The sequence below is a fragment of the Mycteria americana genome, chromosome 1, assembly GCF_035582795.1.
Source record: "Mycteria americana isolate JAX WOST 10 ecotype Jacksonville Zoo and Gardens chromosome 1, USCA_MyAme_1.0, whole genome shotgun sequence".
Classification (NCBI taxonomy): Eukaryota; Metazoa; Chordata; class Aves; order Ciconiiformes; family Ciconiidae; genus Mycteria; species Mycteria americana.
Genome location: NC_134365.1, coordinates 199,676,262 through 199,689,929, shown reverse-complemented (window position 1 = coordinate 199,689,929; position 13,668 = coordinate 199,676,262). Strand labels below are relative to the sequence as shown.

The 13,668-nt window shown below is 47.2% G+C and overlaps 1 long non-coding RNA gene across 1 annotated transcript; it reads right to left on the bottom strand.

Moving 5' to 3' along the window:
• Positions 1–220: 220 nt before the first annotated feature.
• LOC142405015 (uncharacterized) lies at positions 221–13,452 on the bottom strand. The gene is made up of 3 exons (XR_012774031.1): positions 13,234–13,452; positions 12,297–12,649; positions 221–527 (listed from the first exon to the last, which is right to left on the bottom strand). It is a non-coding gene; the product is annotated as an uncharacterized LOC142405015 (long non-coding RNA).
• Positions 13,453–13,668: the final 216 nt, after the last annotated feature.

The following is a 13,668-nucleotide window of genomic DNA, read 5'->3' as shown; positions in this document are numbered from 1 at the left end:
TTATCCTTGGGCCACAGTCCCTTCAGAGGTTATGTCTGCTGCGGCACAGACATAACCATGGCCACAGATGCTTTGAGATATACCTTCTCTGGCATGGACTTATTCATGGCCACAGGCACTTTGGGGTGTCCTGCTCCCATGTGGACTCATCCACAGGTCACAGATGCTTCAGGGTGTCCTGCTCCCACGTGGACTCATCCACAGGTCACAGTCCCTTCGACTCGAGTTCACAGCGGAGTTCCAGCCTGTCCAGTACAGCAGCACAGAAACAGCAGCGATGCCCTGGCCATCTGCCAGCCCAGGCGCATGGCCATCGCTGTTATCAACATGTTCCCAGGCACAGCACAGTAAGATGATAACACATCCACATATGTGGCTAGCTGGCTGATGAAGTGACAAATCCTTCATCTGCAGGAATAAGAGAGTTTGACATACAGCTTGCTCTTTTGACATGGCAAGGAAGAAGTCTGATGTGTCTGTCTCAATTAATTGGTTAAGTGCAGGATAAGGCCAAAGGAGCAACGGACCTGAGATCAAAACCACTAAGTTAGATTTCAGGTGCTTTGAATTTCTCCATTTGTAAATAATTAAGATGATCCTTAGGGGTTGTGATAGTGTTTTTTATTTTCCCAGCTAAACATAAAACATTCTGGCTATCAGTTTAGCCTTTGCTAAATATCATTCTCTGCAAAACCTTATCATAACATATCATATTAAACATACCATGCTCTGCAAAACCTTCAAGTGCAAAGCTGGAAGGGTCCTATGCAAAGACCCCAGAAAGTAAGTCCTCTGGGACAATTCATGAGCTGAGTGGTGGGCACAGATGTGAGCAGCTGGGTACCAACTCGCCGTTCTGCTTGAAGATGATCTGTGGGCTCTGAAGGTAGTTTAAAGTCATGTGTCCTAAGGAATCGCTGTTGGGCTGGTTGTTCATTGCTGGGATCACATGGTTATCATTTAAGACCAGAAAAGGTGGTTGGTAAGGCTTTTGCATTGTGGTGTTATCAAAGGAGGAACTGGAAGGCATTGTATACCAGGAAAACTATGATATAGTTGCCATCACGGAAACATGGTGGGATGACTCACACAACTGTAGTGCAGCAATGGATGGCTATAAACTCTTCAGGAGGGATAAGCGAGGCAGGAGAGGCGGTGGGGTAGCCCTGTATGTTAGGGAGTGTTTGGATAGTTTAGAGCTTAATGATGGTGATGGTGACGATAGGGTTGAGTGTCTATGGGTAAGAATCAGGGGGAAGGCCAACAAGGCAGATATTGTGGTGGGAGTCTGTTACAGACCACCCAACCAGGATGAAGAGGCAGATGAAATAGTCTATAAGCAGCTGGGAGAAGTCTCACGATCGCTAGCCCTTGTTCTTGTGAGGGACTTCAACCTGCCGGATGTCTGCTGGAAATACAATACAGCAGAGAGGAAACAGTCTAGGAGGTTCCTGGAGTGTGTGGCAGATAGATAGCTTCCTGACACAACTGGTGAGTGAGCCACCTAGGGAAGGTGCCCCGCTGGACCTCTTGCTCACGAATGGAGAAGGACTTGTGAGCCATGTGATGGTTGGAGGCCGTCTTGGGCAGAGTGATCATGAAATGATAGAGTTTTTGATTCTTGAAGGAGTAACGAGGGGGGGCACCAGAACTGCCACCTTAGACTTCCAGAGGGCGGACTTTGGCCTATTTAGGAGACTGGTCGAGAGAGTCCCCTGGGAGGCAGCCCGAAAGGGCAAAGGAGTCCAGGAAGGCTGGACATTCTTTAAGGAGGAAGACCTAAAGGCACAAGAGCGGGCTGTCCCCAGGTGCCGAAAGACGAGCCGGCGGGGAAGAAGACTGGCCTGGCTGAATAGAGAGCTCTGGCTCGAACTCAGGAAAAAGAGGAGAGTCTATGACCTCTGGAAGAAGGGGCAGGCAACTCAGGAGGACTACAAAGGTGTAGCGAGGCTGTGCAGGGAGAGAATCAGAAGGGCCAAAGCCGAGCTAGAGCTCAATCTGGCTGCTGCTGTAAAAGACAACAAAAAATACTTCTTCAAATACATTAGCAGCAAAAGGAGAGCTAAGGAGAATCTCCAGCCCCTAGTAGATGGGGGAGGGAACACAGTGACCAAGGATGAGGAAAAGGCTGAGGTACTTAATGCCTTCTTTGCCTCAGTCTTTAATAGCAGGGCCAATTGTTCTCTGGGTACCCAGCCCCCGGAGTGAGAACATAGGGACGGGGACCAGAATGGAGCCCCCATAATCCAGGGGGAAATGGTGAGTGACCTGCTACACCACTTAGACATTCACAAGTCTGTGGGGCCTGATGAGATCCTCCCGAGAGTACTGAAGGAACTGGCAGAAGTGCTCACCAAGCCACTTTCCATCATTTACCAGCAGTCCTGGCTAACTGGGGAGGTCCCAGCTGACTGGAGATTAGCAAACGTGATGCCCATCTACAAGAAGGGCTGCAAGGAGGATCCAGGGAACTACAGGCCTGTCAGCCTGACCTCGGTACCGGGGAAGATGATGGAGCAGATCATCCTGAGTGCCATCACACGGCATGTAGAGGATAACCAAGGGATCAGGCCCAGCCAGCATGGGTTCAGGAAAGGCAGGTCCTGCTTGACCAAACTGATCTCCTTCTATGACAAGGTGACCCGCCTAGTAGATGAGGGGAAGGATGTGGATGTTGTCTATCTAGACTTCAGTAAAGCCTTTGACATGGTTTCCTACAGCATTCTCCTCGAGAACTGGCTGCTCATGGCTTGGACGGGTGTACTCTTCGCTGGGTAAAGAACTGGCTGGATGGCCGGGCCCAAAGAGTGGTGGTGAATGGAGTTTACTCCATTTGGCGGCCGGTCACAAGTGGTGTTCCCCAGGGCTCTGTGTTGGGGCCAGTTCTGTTTCATATCTTTATCAATGATCTGGATGAGGGGACCGAGTGCACCCTCAGTAAGTTTGCAGACAACACCGAGTTGGGCGGGAGTGTTGATCTGCTGGAGGGTAGGAAGGCTCTGCAGAGGGACCTGGACAGGCTGGATCGATGGGCCAAGGCCAATTGTATGAGGTTTAACAAGGCCAAGTGCTGGGTCCTGCACTTGGGTCACAGCAACCCCATGCAACGCTACAGGCTTGGGGAAGAGTGGCTGGAAAGCTGCCTGGCAGAGAAGGACCTGGGGGTGTTGGTTGACAGCCGGCTGAATATGAGCCGGCAGTGTGCCCAGGTGGCCAAGAAGGCCAATGGCACCCTGGCTTGTATCAGGAATAGTGTGGCCAGCAGGACCAGGGAAGTGATCGTTCCCCTGTACTCGGCACTGGTGAGGCCGCACCTCGAATCCTGTGTTCAGTTTTGGGCCCCCCACTACAAGAGAGACCTTGAGGTGCTGGAGCGTGTGCAGAGAAGGGCAACGAAGCTGGTGAAGGGTCTGGAGCACAAGTCTTGTGAGGAGCGGCTGAGGGAACTGGGACTGTTTAGCCTGGAGAAAAGGAGGCTGAGGGGAGACCTTATTGCTCTCTACAACTACCTGAAAGGAGGTTGTAGAGAGGTGGGGGTCGGTCTCTTCTCCCAAGTAACAAGTGATAGGATGAGAGGAAATGGCCTCAAGTTGCGCCAGGGGAGGTTTAGACTGGATGTTAGGAAATTTTTCTTCACTGAAAGGGTTATCAAGCATTGGAACAGGCTGCCCAGGGAAGTGGTTGAGTCGCCATCCCTGGAGGTATTTAAAGGACGTTTGGATGAGGTGCTTAGGGACATGGTGTAGTGTTGGTCTTGGTAGTGTTAGGTTTATGGTCGGACTTGATGATCTTAAAGGTCTTTTCCAACCTATACCATTCTGTGAAAGTCCTTATGTGTGTTTCTCAACCCCCTCTTGCAAGTCAGACTTGATGTGCTGCATTACATTATAACTCTGGTGCTTGTTTCTTCTTTTTCCCAGATCTAGAATGAGATTAGTCTCCAATGAGGTGTGTTAGTTCTGTGAGAGGGAAATAGTAGTCTAGGGCATCTTTAATCCAAAACTCACAAGCTTACATGGGTTCCGTTCATCTTTTGGAGAGACCAACAACAGCAAAACAGACACAGGCCTTGAGTTATATCATGCTATCTATAATAGGTGCTAAAAGCTGGTACTCGTGAAGTGTAGCCATGTTTCCAGCATGCACTTGGAACCACTGGACTTTTGTTTCCTTCTAGAAAAGAACAGGAATAGGCACTATAAATGAATAGGATATCTATATCCCACATGACAGCAGCTTAGCAAAGGTTCAAAGGGGCTTCTGATGACCTCAGCTGCATCCTTCAAGTCAGTTCAGTGTGGCTCAAGTGAACGGGGACAGGGTATGCCGTTATTCAGAGAGACATCAAGGCTGTGATGGGCTGAAGAACAGGGAATGAAGGAACCAGCAATAAATTCTATAGAGCATTCTTCAGGAGCACTCTTCAGCAGCTGAACCTTGACGACTGAATCGGACTTTATTTCCTGACTTCCTTTCAAGCAGGGAGAAGGTGGCTATGAAAAGGAAAGCCAAAAAGAAGCCAGACTGGAAGATGTCTAACATTGTCCATAGGAAACCACTGGATGTCAGAGTGCAGTTGGACTCTTATTGCCAGAGAGGAGGTGAGACACCAAACATCATGGAGATATTTGACAAGGACCACATCTCATGGAGGAGTTATCCTGCAGATGTTCCTAGCGCATCTTCATACTTGGCATGTAGAAGAAGATTCCCCAAGGATATCAATTATAAGCCATCTAATGGGACAGACACTTAAAAGGAAATTCCCGTCCAGAGCATCTTCTGTTGCGGAGGAAGATGTGACTCCGGTTGTTTATTCAATAGGCGTGTCATTAGAAAAAGCACACTGCTGAAATAGCTGGGTGGCTGTATGCAACATCATGCATTATTAGTTAGAATTATACAGACTTACAGTCAACTCCTCTGTCTCCTGCCAGCAAGGTTTCCGGTCTCACATACCAACGCAGTTCATGTGCAGGGTAGATTTATTGAATTTCTCTCAGCTAGCAGCTACCCAGCCTCATTTGTCTTAGTCTTAGGTTTTCCTCGGGTGGTAAAGGCGCAGATTTCTACATTTTTGAAGAATGTTTAAGCAATTGCCAGGAAATAGATACATATCTGGACGTGCTCTAGCATTACCTAAATGGTCCTTAAGAAATAGGCAGCAGATGTTTTAAGACAGAAAACCCCAGCATTTCACAAACAGTCTCAAGTTCTGTTTATGTAAAAAATGTACTTAATATGTCCACTGTGAGCATAATCATAAATAAAGTAAACTGGATGCATTTGCTACGACACTTTTAGCTGGAACTCTTCCGGATTTTGTTTTCTTTGGAGTTCAGCGAGAGCTGAAGACCCAAAAGGTGACCTTCATAATTAATTAATCAGCACAAAATACTTCCTTGAAAGAAAGGTATATGCGGTGCTGAAAGAGAGCAGCTTGCTTCACAGGAGATTTGAGAGTCTGGGCTCCGAGCCAGAAGATGATTTTTCTTAAAGAAATGGTCCATCCAGCCCCCATGAGCATGGTGGGTCCATCCAGCCTGGTGTGCAAGGTCGCTCCCCCGCTGTCCTCCCTGCTCCTCCCAGCCTGACACCTCCTGCTCACTCTGCAAGGGTCGGGGCTCACATCTCTCGGCAGCTCACCTGAAATGGATGGGACAGTGGCTTGGCTTGTTACTCCAGCTACGGCTTAGCTCTAATGCTGTCACCTCTGCCAGAGACTGTCCTTGCCCTGCTCTTCATCAGCCAGTTTCCAGCACAGCCCGTCTTCTCCTGGGCCTCCTTTTGGTCTCTGGCTACACCTATGCAAGTAAACTAGAAAGGGAGGGGACATGGGCTTTGACCACCGGCCTGCAGCTGTCCTGGTGGGATACTTAGCAGCACACTGCCTGGCATGGTTTTGGGCCCTGGCAGCTACCCCTCTATGCAGCAAATGCCTGGGCACAGTTCAGCTCCCAACAGACCCAATCTACATACAGCCCCAATGGACTGTATGGATCTACACTTCAGCCGTAGGTGAAGGCAGGTTAGCCAAGCAAATGCAAGCTGTGTTGTGCCACTTGCCCTCAAAGGCTAGAGAAGAGGCCATGGACATGTTCACTTTACACATACAGTTGCAGTCAATGGGCTCCATCCTTCTGCGCTCCCCTCACACTTGGTTGCTCTTAAGACAAGCAGAGACAATCTGATCTGGTACAGAAGGGTCAAAAGTAGCAATGAGGCATCCCAGAAGAAAAATTCTTTGCCCTCTTGGGCTCAGTAACACAAGACTTGTGAGATCTCAACTCATGATAAAATAAGCCTGACAGAGGGAAGAGCCCAGATCTACCATCACCTTGGAGGTGAGGCTGCCCTTGCGCAGTGTATGAGTGTTTCAAGGATCTCAGTAAGCCCTCCACCAGTGCTGCTGGCAGCAAGCCTCAGTCTCCCCATGCGTAGAGCTATGGCTGCTCTGGTTCGGTAAGTCCACGTGCCATCTGCAGCCAGGGCGGGATGGCAGCTCCACTGGCACACACCATTTTTCACCACAGGACTGCTGGGTGACCTTCACTCTTCCCCCACACATCTTCCTGCCCTCTGATCCATGCTTGTGGCCACTTCACTATCTGACTAGGGCAGATGAAGCCTGTGGTGAGTGTTGCAACTGCTCGCATGGTCTCCTGGAGTTCAAACATACCGATATTGTTTTTCACTCACACCACAGATGTCACATCATTAAGCTTGTGCTATTTCAAGCAGTCGCCAACATCTGTCTGCCTTACCAGTGCTGTACAGCCAGACGTGAAGAGCCTCAGCTCTTTGTTGTAGACCATGTTTCATCAGAAAACATGGCCCAAGCTATAGATCTGTAGAACTAGCAGTACACTCCTCAGTCCATACTTGGACATCTAAATAAAGCAGATCAGACTTTAAAGGCACTCAGCACCGCAGATCTCCCTGATTTTGTCAGTTGTTCACTTAAAAGGAATGAGAATGTGATTAGCACAGTACAACTCTTCATAACTCATCCATTATCTGGGGTAACTCCTTGTTTCCTCAGGCAAGTCTCCTTTTAGCCTAGTTTGCTACAGAAACAAGGCTCTCGTGATACCATGGTATAGGCAGAAGAGCATGTGTGCAGGTGTTCCTCCTTATTACTGCACTATCAAACTGTGATTGCCATGAGCCAATGTGTCCAAGAGTGTTTTACAAGTTTCACAAAAGTAAATGGCTAAGTATAGGAGAAAAAGAGACCCTGTGAATGTGGGAGAAGCGGGAGAGAAGGACCAATGTCTTCGCAGATACCAGGGAAGCTCTATGGCACAGGTGCATTAGGGCTACCTCTGCCACTGGAAAAAGTCTTGGAGTTGGCACAAAATAATCCAGTGACCCAGCAGAACCCCCCCAGGAAACCAGTCCTACACTGCCTGCTAGCCACTTCACCTACGTTCCCACCATAAGTCATACTTCCTCAGAGTAAACCCATCACCAAAGCTGTCTTCATCCCCCCACTTGTCCAAGTGCTCTTTTTAAGCCAGAGAGCACATAACAAGAATGTGACTTGGCTTGGAGGAACACGAGCTCGTTCTGGAAAGTTACATAAGTCCCAAACGTTTGTAGGGAGGAGAAGCGCAGATACGAGAGCACATGTGGAGACACTGGAGTGATAGTGGGCAGCAAATCAGACAAATATTTGCAAGAAAACACACCCTGAACTCCATTCACACACATGCACTATGTCACAGAAAAATGAGTGAAAAGTCCTTTTTTTAATGGGCTTGATGCAGAATAGACAGAGCCCTCTGGTCCCACTCCAGCACAGCAGCTGAGCACGGTTTTATTTTACGGGCATATGTAATCTCAGTAAAGCAAGTAGGATTACTCGTGTGCTTAAAGTTAAGCACAGGTTGAAAATTGCTTCTCTGGATGTAGGCCAGGGTACTTACCATGCACATCACCCTTGTTGCCTTCACAGCTTCTGGGAGTGTACGCTGGGCCCCAGGACCACGGTCTTGGTGGGATGACAGAGTCCAGAGTAAAGCCACAATGGCAGGAGAAGACCAGAGTGATCAACTTATAAGGGAAAATCATAAAGCTAAATAGGGTTTGTCTAAAATATAACACTGTGGACAGATGTGAGAATAATCTGTAGGTATCTGAGGAGAGTAAACACCGTTGACAGAGAAAAATCGCTTAGGCAAACACACTGGCAGTGTAATTAGGGTAAATGAGAGGTAATTCAGGAAAGGAAAATTCAGATTAAACACAAAGAACATATTATTGATGAGAGAGTTTATACTGTGAAACCGCTGTCTTCTGTTTTGCTAACTTCTGCAGTTCTGCTTCTCATAAAGTCATCAGGCTGGAATTGAACAAATTAACATTAATGCTGTGGATTTTTCATTTGTTTTAGTTTTAATTGAAATGTCCTTGCATGGTTCAATGTATTTCTATTACACATCAGACCACTCAATGCCACCTCTAGTAGAAGGGAGATAATGGGCCAAATTATGCTCTGAATGATACCAGTATCAATCTTCTTCACCTTCACTGGTTTTGGGCAAGTGATGTTAGAGCAAGGAAGATCAGATGCTGTTCCAGGCTGTTCAGGTTTAGGTGTTGTACCACATTTTGGATGTCTACATTTTTTTTTTAAATCTTTCAGTGTCAAAGAGCTTGTTATATCTTCACATAATTACTTCTATCATGTAAAAATAGTTGACATTTTACAAAATTATTCACACAACTCTTTCGCGTGGTGAAGCAAACCACAGACTGAGATTTTAATACAAGCAGTCTGCCTAAGTCCTGTGTGTCGTCAAGGGAGAACCAAAGACTGGTCCCGATGCCACAGCCTGCAGTGAAGGTGGGCCTGCCATTACCTGTGGCTTTATGTTTCAGATAGCTGATGGCTTTGCTTTCACACAGGACGTGTTGCTGGTTGATAGGCCCCTGCATCCAGATCCACAGGACAATTTGGTCCCAGTGGAAGACCCCAAATGCCTGTGCTGAGCTAGACAATGGCATCTAGAAGAGTTTGTGATGAAGCCATCATCCCTTGGCAGCAGTGCGTCCCAGCTTTAGGCAGGCCATATCCTGCTTCTGCTCCTATCCTTGTCTTTTAATTCTGCTTTTGCTTCCGCACAGAAGAAGCCTATGCTGTAGGATCACGGGGACCCCAAATAAACGTCATCCAAGACTGAGACCCACGGGCACACGTGGCTGGCAAAGCAAGCTCCTGCAGCAGCTACAGAGGAATTGTTCCCACTGGGACCATCAGCTCCCATTTGCCTACAACTCCCCCATGGACCTCTTGGGGACGATGCACCAGCATTGGGTGAGAGGGACTGCTGCAGGAACATGGTGCCCGGTCTGGGCATGGACAACGCTGTCCCTACCTGGGAGCTGGTGTGCAAGGGTGAGGAAAGCGCCCAGCCCAGCCCATGCATGTGGTCCCTCCCCAGCATCCCCAACCTGCTGCAAGGGCAGAAGGGCAGCAGGTCCCTGCTCTGCCAGCGAGGGTGCAGAGCAGCGGGGTTACCCCATGCTCTGCAGATGCTCCTCCTCCCCTGGTGGGAGTTAAAATGTTAGAAGCCCAAAGTGTATTTTACAGCTTGATTCATTGCTGCAAGTAACTTTCTCTGCTGTTTGTCTCCTTGGGGTTGCTAGAAGAAGCTGCCATGAGAGCAAGGTTTGAGGCTTTGTTTTTCTTCCATGGTAATCCTTTTCTTGGCAAAAGTGCCTCCCGTCTACACAAGCAGCTGGTGGCTGAGCAAATAATTTCAGGGGAGCTCAGTTTCCGAGGAAGCATTGCATGTGCCCCTTACTGTAACACTCCATAAACACTGGTGTCACTGCGAGATGGGACGGCAGTTATCACTGTGTTTCATGATAAACACAGATGGTGTTTATGTTTAAATATGCCAAATGTGGTAATGAGAGCAAACTTTGAAAGGATTTATTTTTATGTTGTTTCCATTCTGGCCTCTGATAATTAAGGCTGCTGTGACCTGCCTTTGGAGGAGGAAAATATATTTATGCAGTGCAATTCAGGTTTCTAAAATAACTCAGGGAGGTTTTGTTTGGCTTTTGCTGAAGGACACCGAGCTCCTGTTTCCCAGGCGGTTTTATTGCCCTGCATTGAAAACTGTAGACCAAGGTTTACAAAGACAATCTGGCCATTGGTTTATGCACGTCTTAACTGCTTCTAAAGCATCCTTTTTTAAATTATTATTCTTTTTTTCTCCAGTAAAACAAGGTTAATGTAAAAGTTGGAAAAGTTTTATGCTATTCGATGTAGGTTCTTACTCCATGCCCAGGCAGTAGTGTTGATCACCAGTGAGGAGTGTGTTCAGCTGTGTATATCTTCTGGGGCATGTCTCTTCTCTCATCTCCTCTGGAGGTGAGTGTGCTGGGAAGCCCTGTTTCAGATAAACACTGACATATGCAAGTATGCACACAAGTGTTTATGCTAGTGGCAAGATCTAAGAAACAAGCCCTACACTCTGTGAAGAAAGTGATGGTATTTCCCAGAGAGCTCCCTCCACAGCTATGAGCATCCCTGCTCTCCTTCTCCCTGAGGAAAGGAGCTTCTTCTCCGGCAGGGACGAGCCGGGGTTGCTTCACGCACACATTGCTGCCAGCCCTCTCGGAGGAGAGCCTGCTTCTCTACAACACAAGCACAAAACTTCCCCCAGATTATGGTGTTTAAAACCTGCAATAAATCCATGTGTGGCTGCTCTGAAAGGGCAATCTGAGTGCCTGAGCTGGAGCAGAGAGCACCTCTATTTGTCTTCTGCCTTCAGGCCAATGCACAAGAAATCCTTCAGAGCTAACGCAACCTTGTGCCACTAGCATTGGCACTGGATGCTTAGACTGAAAGAAATGGGCTGCGACATTTCAGTGGGGTCAGTGTGGAAAAGATGCTAATGTGGCATATCAAGCAAGCTATGACAGACAGCTCCAGAGATGCCTTTCCTCCAAGGGCCCAGCACCAGCCATGCTGGTTGTGGGTCCTCAGTATTCAAATTTTGATCCTTGTTATCCCACTGTTTTATTGCACTAAAGGTCACAGACTCCCAGGCACCTCTTCTGTTCTCAGATATAACCCGTAGGAGAGCTTCTTCCATTGAGTTCTTAAACAGCTGTGCCTAAATGTCACTGTTCCAGGAGGAGACTGCGTGCTCCGAGACTGCATGCTCTGTTGGTACAAAGCTACTGCAGGGACAGCAAACTAAGCAGAATAAAAGAAAAAGGTATAATTTATTTATATTATTTTAAAATTTTCAAATAATCTTGACGTGACTACATAATGCAAACAGCTTTCTAACCATATGAACTTCCAAGAATACTGACTTCTTTAAGGAAAGCTAAAGTCTCACTGCATATTTTGTGTCTTTGAGATAAAAATAATATCTAAAAATCTTTATTCTCCCTTACTGTGGCTTGCAGATACAGTGAGGAAGACACTAGGGTCTTTTTTTCTTCTACAATTGTTACCATTTAAATCGTGGCCAACAAGAGCTGTGTGTAATGATACTTTCAAGAGTCTATAAGACAGAAGCCGTGTTAGAGACAGCTGTATCTGTTTTCTTCTCTACTTCAGCTTGCCATCTATAGCTGTATTTATAGACTTGCACAAGAGGCCTAATTTCCTGCACTGCCAAGCAGCTTCAGCTTCCACCTTTGAAAATGAGCGTGGATTAGGGGGCTGAACACTGGAAGCAGGAAATATTGACTTCCATGGCTACCTCAGCATCACAGCATCAATCAGCAAGACACCCAAATGCAAATCACAGAGCAGGAACTGCTGATCACACCCGTTTCTTTTTCAGTGCTACACATAAGTCTATAGGATGCTACTGGTCTATGGAGTCTTTTTCCCTTAAAAGCTGACCCAGCTGAAGACATTAACTGACTTATTCTTCTAGGGACAATGCAAAAGTTACTGTTGAAATGATGACTCGATCACCTGAAAGAAGGTGGTAGATATAGAGGTGTTGCATGCATTGGGCGAGTAACCTGTGATGAAAGCTTGGGTATAGGTTAACTTTTGCATGTGTGGAAACCACTGAAAAGGCCTGGCAAACTGGTCACTCTCAGGGGCAAGCTTAAAACCAGGTCCAAGTTAGTTGTTAGAGTAGTAGCTAAACACCCAAGAAACTTGGGCTTTCAGTCTTGATTGTCCGCATCCCTCTATGACCTTTAGCGACCCACCTCGTACTGGATTCGTATCACCTAACTTTAGGTATTCAGGCTCCCTCTGTCATCAATGGAGAGAGAAAGGCACTTCAGAGATCATTCATCTGACTCACCTCCAGGAATACCTCTCGGTGGCCTCTGCTGAACTCACCCTGGCTGGCTGATGTCTTTCCTGTGCTGGGGAACCCAAACCTGGATGCAGTATGTAGATGTGGTCTAGCGAAGATGTGGTCTAGCGAGTGCTGATTAGAGGGGATAATGCCTTCCCTCGATCCACTGCAATGCTCCTGTTATTTCATCCCATATGAGGAAAGGCTGAGGAACGGTCCGTGTGCCTCATCCTTTTGCTCAGCTTGTACGAAGTGATGGGCTATGGGGTATTTGCTGCCTTGCAGACCTGGTCCCATTTCCACCCCATGGCAAGAGCAACGCTACAGCTCCCTTCTATGTGGACCTCCAGGCTTCCCTGCAAAAGCGCAGATGAGTTTTAATGTTTAAGTTCAAGCAGGACTTAATTTTACATCCAGTCTCAAAGATGGGAAATATCTGGACAGCAGTTTACTAGGATGTGAGCAATACCTGCTCAGCAGACTCTGGTCCACCCTGTCAGGAGGGTCCCAACATTTTCCCTCGAGAAGCCCCTCATGACGATACAGAACTTAAAATAACTGATTTCTTAAAAGAAACACTGGAATTTGGTTTGATTTTGCAATGACTAAGTTACAAAAATAGTCACAGCCAAACATTCATCCAAAAGAAATGAGGCATGAAGGATTAAGACATAGAGATCACTAGATTTTCCATGTCACTTGATTTTAAACAGTTGTTAGGAACTAGGGGAAACAACAGAAGTGCTTGTCTTTTTATAAAAATGAAATTTTTGAGGGCATGCCAACTGCCCTACAGCATCCTGAGCTGAATCCTAAAATAGGCTATTGCAGTGCAGCGCAGAAACACGAAAAATATTTCAAGAGCAGCTGGAAGAGATTGGCACTGAAGCCCTCTACTAGAAACAGAGAGAAGAGGTCTCGGGAGCCGCGTTTAACTAACCCTGACAACCTCAAATCAAATGTCCCTGGGTCCGCCGGCCCTTGTTTCCCCTGGCTGCTGGCACCATCTTGTGGCACCCGAAATAAGGCTCGTTACTGAGAAGCCGCCAGTGCTGCAGGCCAGCCGGGCCGGGCGGGGGCTGCCAGCGCCCTGCCAATTTCTTCCTCTGCAGGAACAGAAAATGCCTCAAAGGAATGGATAAATCAAAGCCAGAGCAAACTCTACTCCGGCCCTCAGAGCATAAGGATTAGGAACTATCAATCAAAGCAACTTGCCCTAATCTCTGTCTTACCCAAAACAGTCACGTTGCACTTATATCCAAATTCCTGGCAGTATCATAGCTGGGCAGATTTCCAAGATTTTCACATAACTGGTATTTTACAGAATACCACTGACATTTATACAGCTGTAAATTCCAAAGGACTTTAAAAGCAA